This window comes from Nestor notabilis, unplaced genomic scaffold (genome assembly GCF_000696875.1).
Source record: "Nestor notabilis isolate BGI_N333 unplaced genomic scaffold, ASM69687v1 scaffold5158, whole genome shotgun sequence".
NCBI classification, from domain to species: domain Eukaryota; kingdom Metazoa; phylum Chordata; class Aves; order Psittaciformes; family Psittacidae; genus Nestor; species Nestor notabilis.
Window position 1 is genome coordinate 61,425 of NW_009940440.1, and position 7,049 is coordinate 68,473.

Consider the following 7,049-nt stretch of genomic DNA (forward strand, 5'->3'; position numbering starts at 1 on the left):
AGAAAACCTCAGCCAAAGTAGTCGATTAAGGTATAAGAACATGATTAAAGGAGAAAGAGGATTTCTGCAGGCTGAATGTCTCAAGTACTTTGAAAAAAAAATGTTGTCACACCTGTGTTTCTGAACAAGGACTATGGATTGGTGAGACAAGTGATCATTTCCTGCAGGACACATCTATGAAAGCCTGACCAAACAAGCAGCCTGAATAGATCGCAGCAGTTTGCACACATCCATAGAAAACATTAGGTTTCTGGAACAGTACTACAGCAGCACAGCACGCTTGGGACTGCAGGGCTCGGGCAGAATTTCTCTAGTGCTGCAGAAATACTGGGTGCAGGTTCAATAAACCACAAGAATGAAGTCTGTGGAACATCAAAAACACAGTAGCCCTGGAAAGGGTCTGACAAGGAGGCTGGGTAGCAGGAGAAAGGGGGAGGCAGCCTCCCCAAGGTTGCTTCCAATGGCCTCCTGGCCTACATCACAGCTTTTGGACTGGGTCATTTCTCTGCTTCTTAGCCCAGCTCATTAGCCCAACCACCACCACCAGGGCAACGGCAAAATACCACCGGGTGCAGGGCTGGCATTCGGGGGCCGGCTCCAGCTTGGCAGGGCTGTAAGCCAGGCACACAGCACAAGAGCTGTGCTCAGGTCTGCACACATCATCGTTGTGCATGAGCAGAGGCAGCCCCCAGCTGTTTGCATCTCCCGCCTTCCTCATCTCCCTAACAACTTAAGGACAATCCTGTACTTACTGGCCAGAGAGCCTTTGGGAGACTTTAGTCAAAGTTCTGTAATAAGACATTTCCTGGCTCTCAAAGTCCATTTTCAGCTAACACTAAAAGATTGGCAGGAGAAAAAACAAATTAAAAAAAAAAAAAAAAGGAAAAAGAACAACAAAAAAAACCACCAAACCGCAAAATCTGACAAAGAGCTGCTCCAGAGCTTTGCAGTTCGTGAGCCCATGGACTGTAAATGATACTTGGCCCTTACATTATGACATAACTCTCTGCTTAAAATAAGCACATCCAAAGATGCTTTTATTAATTTGCTTGCTAGCATGCTGGTACGGGGCCCAGCAGCGCGGCGCTGCGGTTGGAAGGTGCGGCTAAATCTCCGCCCCCCTCCCCAACCCTCCTCAGCCCACTGCTGAACTGAGTTTGACAGTCTTATCACAGAATCATAGAATGGTCTGGGTTGGAAGGGACCTCTGGAGATCATTCAGTCCAATCCCCTGCCAAAGCAAGGCCACCCAGAGCAGGTTACACAGTAACGCGTCCAGGCGGGTTTTGAACAACTCCAAGAGAGGGAGACTCCGCAACTTCCCTGGGCAGCCTGTTACAGTGCTCACTGCAGCGCATACCAGAGGAAGCTAACAGGGCAAACGTAGTCCGCTGCTTTAGAGGGATTTTAGGCGGATACTTTGCATGAGAAAGGCAAGCAGGGCTCCAGCACGCTCCTTTCACTGAGAAGGCAGGGATGCAATCCTCCCTCAGGCAGGGAGGCAACCCTAAACCCAGCATTATTCAGGGCGAGAACAGCACACCTACTCGTACAGCAGCTGAACCTCATGTACCTGCTGCTATGAGGCTTAACACCACAAAAAAAGAAGGGGTTTAGCAGAACATTTCCAAAGTACTATCAGTTGGCTGTGTCAGCGCTGCTGGGGACCCCCGGCTGTGACGCATGCAGTTAGGTGACACAATGTCAGTGCCAGTTCTTTCCGGGAGGTTGAGGTTTTTCCAGGTACATCGATGTATGTTAAAGACTAAAGCTGGGAACACCTGATCCAGCTGCTTGCACATACTGCCTAAGTTAAATCTCTCGTCCTGCACAGGGAACACTCTCCTAACTGGATTGTGACAGCAGAACTTCTTTCATATCACATTTGGAAACAACACACCCAAACCAAAACGATTCCAGGAAAGTCAGCAACTTTCACAGGTAAACCTGATGCAATGCCTGCAAATATATCGTAGATCCAAGTTCCCTTTGAGCATTACCCAAAACAGTGGGGATTAAACGTCAGTGCTAAACAAAATGTAACAGAGGAACTTCCTGCCAAATCCCTCCAGCACCGTTTGTAATATGGGGAGACTTAATTTTAAGAACATGCAAATGAGAGCACTCATACACTGACGGGCTCAGACTTTGTTGTGGTCGTTGTAAGCGATTGTCCCGGAAGAAAAGGAAATATTTGGCACGTGTTCTTCCTCTTCTCCTTTTTCTAACCCTGACCAGACGCCAGTGAGCTCTATCAGGTTTTCATCCAGCTTGCAGGTAAAGGGTTACAGATTCTAGGAAGTATTAAATGCAAACTTTAAAGGATTTTATTTTCATCTACAGTCACATGATGCCTTAATACCCAATGACACCAACTACAGTGTCTCATTAAGAGGTCATGCAAACTCCCAAGCTAAACAAGGCATTCTTACATATTTAACATTCAAATGCAGAAGCCAAGCTAAGCCATGGAAGATTGTAATCAGAAAAAAGCTACACTTCCTGATCCACACAAAAGCTGCAGGTAGGAAAAGTTCTCCTTCCTTTAAACTTGTAACATCGTGCTTTCAAGAGAAACTGTTTAGAGAGAATATTTTGTACTCTCTTTCTTTTTTAGCTTCCAAAATAATCTAATAGTTTTATCCTGAAAATATCTGCTCTCACTTGTTCCACCTGTTGTAGAGTCAGTGTTGTTTATATACTCAGAAACACACTCGGCTCAGCAAAAATCCGAGCAAAACATTTTTTAAAGCCAAATTTATATAAAAAGTAGTATTTTTAAGGATTTCTTAGTTCTTGAAGTGGCTGTGTTAGAGTTTGTGAGGCAAAGGGGGAGTTAACATGTCTTTGATGTCTGCAATGAAGTGATTTAGAACTCTTCTGACTTTACTTATATCATGAATGGCATATTGTTTCAGTCACTTCAAGCCAAATGTATTTTAATGGATGTGGCTTCCTCACTGAACGTAAAGGAGTTCTGATTTCCCTGCCTAGAATTTGGTGTATTTAAAAGAAAAAAATCTTACAAAAGCAAATGAAAGGCAGATGGGGAGTATTGCAGTGCTCCATAAAAGGAGAAAAAATTACAAAATAGGGAGTAAGAGGAAAGTCAGTTGAAACCCAGTTAATCAAGAATTTAAATTGCATTCAAGCATAGCCATTTTCACATGCAGTGATAAAAGTTTCACTGAGAATTGCTGCCAATATTGCAGGACTTCATGGTTTTGTCTTTCTGTGGAAGGATTTTTCCAGGGTACAGCATTAGCATTTTTATCACAAAAATCTTTTTCTCATCACAGTTTTTCTTTAAACTGTAATTGTTTTCAGTGTTCTAAATACTCAGTATTTTCATCCCTTTAGAGGAATGTATTTAGAAACTACATTCTGTAGAGCTATAGAATCTATATTGACTGAAAGATACATAAGATGTCCACCCCCCTGAGGAGTCTTCCTGCACAGAAGCAGCAAGCAGTGTTGATTATTTACTCCTGCAATGGTTGGGTGGCGATTGTAAGCAATGTATTTTTTTCTCAGTTTATTGTATAAAACCCATCTCTTTTTCTTCTTCCCACGTAACGCTGGGGGATAGTAAGAAGTAGAGAATAGTAATACCTACAGCAACTAGCTCCAGATAAGCTCTCAATTTTCTTTGGGGAAAAAAGAGGGGGTTGGTTATAACCAGTACTTAAAAATAAAATTGAGAAAATTTGAACCCAGCTACCAGTTTACCAGTAGCACTTCAAAAAATTAATATTGTCATTCACTTTCAGGGTGCCTATCTCGAAACATAGTAGGTGTAATGTTGAGGAGGGCCAAGACCCGAGTCTAGACTAATGTGTTCAGTCTGAGACATCAAACATCTTTTTATGAAATTGAACCGTACCCCTGAGCCCCCAGCAGAGGCACAACTGCACACAGCAAGAAGCCACTACACTTTAGAAGAACTGTTCTAAATTAACTATTACTGACCTCTGAACTTAAACTCTTTACAAAAATCTATTTAGAAACTCTTGTAGATAAGGGGCTTATTTGCTAAGCTAAATTTAAATCTCAGGGGAGCAAGAACGCACCCACTCCCAAATAAACAGCCAACCTTTTAGACAGGCTTTCCCTGAGGAGGAACGTTGCACCTGACATGCTAGAACAGCCTGCCATGGCCAGTCCCTTTTCAGAAATGTTTGTACAGATTGGGTGTGTCATGGTAAACCAGCACTTAGTAACTCAGTAGTTATATCTATCGAATGTTAATTACACAAGGAATTGTTGTAGGGTGGAAGGTAGAATGGACACTGCAGTTACTCTGTGACCAGACAGACTGGACGTTGAATGAGAGAGAGCCATAACTCCTTTCCTAAAGGAATACAAATGAAGCATTTGCTGTCTAGCACTCTAGTAGTTCAGATGGTTTATTATACCCATGATTTTACTGATTCCTTACAAAAGGAATTTGTACTGTTGTAATTATTACCTTTTCTAACTAAACAAACAAACCTATTGTCCTGGTTTTTCACATGAATCTACAGTCAAATGTAATGTTGTTTCATGGGGAAGACACAAATCAAACACTTCCTGCTCATAAACAAGAAAAGAGAGAGGTTCTTGGAAACTGAGATTATTGTAAACCTAAGAACTATTTTTTCACTTGGATTTGGGGGGAAATCCAGCAAACACAAAAATCAAAACACTACCAGAGGTTTGGAATGGTTTTCTCTTTACCCCAAAACCAGAGCTAAAACAAGCATTGATCAAAAGCCAATCCAGATCTTTCAAAAGGCTTGCAAAGCTTAGGAAACGCCTACCAAACTGAAGGCTGATACTGAAAATCACCAACCCAATGATTTTTGCACAGCTCTAGGTAGGTGGGCAGACAGCAAAACGTGCAAGTGAAGGCAACTGTGGCTTCCTTGGAACACCTAGTTGAAAGGGTCGCTGTACAAGGTTAACAAGTGTGAGTGGTGAGGGCCTTAACCACACCGTTGTTTCGATCTGATCTCAAGGAAACAAACTTACTTAAAAGTATTTGCTCTTAGGCTTTACTGAATGAAAGCCAAGGAAAGGCTTTCTTCACGTCTTTCAGGAAGGGATGGTCTTTTGCTAAGTTTGCACAGTATCTAGTTAAACAGGGCCTCAGTATTGTCTACATTTTTCACTGATACCGTTTCACAAAAGACTTGGGGTGGGGGAGGCTCAACACAGGCAATGCACTGAAACATGATGAAATGTCGTCAGGCAGTAAATGTTTGTTTGGAACTTAAACAGAGTCTGAAGGAGGAATTTTATCTGAGGATTATATATGGTCACCTATCAGCAGAGTATGCCCATGATTTCCACACAACACAGTTGTTGTGGGGAGGGCACAGCCAACACAGAGCAGGAGGCCAAATCCACACTGCTCATGCCAGAGAATGGCAAAACTTCACGCCCAAGCAGTGGAAATCATTGATTTTTGCTGAGCTACAGAAGAGTGCTGGCAAGCAGGACATATTGCTAAGGAGAACAGGTAGAAAACATGATGTAGTTTTACTTATTGAAAGTTTGATACCAAAATGAACAAAATAAATGAGCTTTAGTAGAAAGGTCAAAAGGGATTATTGGAAAGGGGAAGAAAAGGAAGCAATTTGCTTGTGAGCTCTCCTCTAAGTCACTTTCACTTAGACATTTGGAGGAACTTTAAAATTTTATTGAGACAAGTACCTTGTTTGGAAACTAAACATTTAATCACTTACAGCAGGAAGCAGGGAAGAGAAAGGCCCAAGTTTTCTTTTCTGTGTGACGTTTTTCTGTCTGCAATTTTTATACAAGTTTATTTAACTTCCTCTTTTCACTTCAACCACAGATGTTTGCTGCAAAGCCGCAGATGTTTTCTGGTTAGAAAAATATTTCTGGTTGACTATTCGAATTCACATAAGTCACTTTTCCATTTGGGAGAGCAAGGAGTAAGCCATCTCCTTGGGGCTTATTTTTTTAGCGTTACCAACTGGGCCTGGCTCAACTTTGCATCATTTCCCAGCTATTTAATATAGTCGTGTATTTATATTCAAAAGCAGTTAATTGTCTGATTTTATGTAAACAAGGTTTTTCTTGCTACAGCAGGAAAGCTGCTTTTCTGAAAGAGCTGAGTAACAAGGATAAGAGTATCCTATGTCAAGGATACCACACATCCAGTGGTTGAAAACCTTTTCAACTTGAAGTCCACCCTGGGAATTTTTCATACTGTCTTCAGTGGGAACAGGATCAAATACTCACACTGTCAACAGAGGACAGGAGAAAAAGAAATAGCCCAATGCCAGTGCTACCCAGCACACTGCTGCCAGCAGAAACCACAGCCATTCAAACAGTTTTGCCTGTGCTGGACAGAAGCTCTCCAGACTGTTTCAAAACAGATTATTTCGCTTCAGCCCCATCTCTCATGCTCAGGACAGGGACATCTGGATGCTAAGGCACTTTGCCCAGGCAGATTGGCGTTAATGTACTCTTACTGATGCAGAATCATCTGAAAGCAGCTTCCAGGCAGGACAGGCAGGGAGTGTCCCAAATGAGCCGTATGCAGCCACATTCCCACAGTCCTGAGGACCTGCCAGGCTGTGGGTCTGTTCATCCTCTGACTGCCTACCCTGCCCACTGTATTTATTGCAATGACCATATTTATTGATCGGGCTGTATTTATCACACTCAATACCCCTTCATCCCACTGTTTTATCAGCAGTAGGTTTGGGAGTGCCAAGCTTTATCTGCCTTATTAAGCACGTGAGCTTTATGCAACAGCCTAGGATGAAGAAAGCACCACCTATGCACTGACACAGCCACCCAGCAATTTCCCTCGTCCCTTCTGGGCTGTGTGCTCCCTCATGCAGCCAAGCTGGTACAGTCAGGGCCCTCGCCACACCTGAGCAACGCCCCCGCCCCTGCCATGCCAGGGCAGCTCCCAGATCCAGGTTAGCAGCCTAAGCCAGCCCTCCAGTTCCTTTGCTTGCTGCTCCTCCTGCCCAGTTAGCAAATCTGCATTGCTCCACTCTAGAGGCAGTGTCTTGCCCGCACCCCCCCCACCC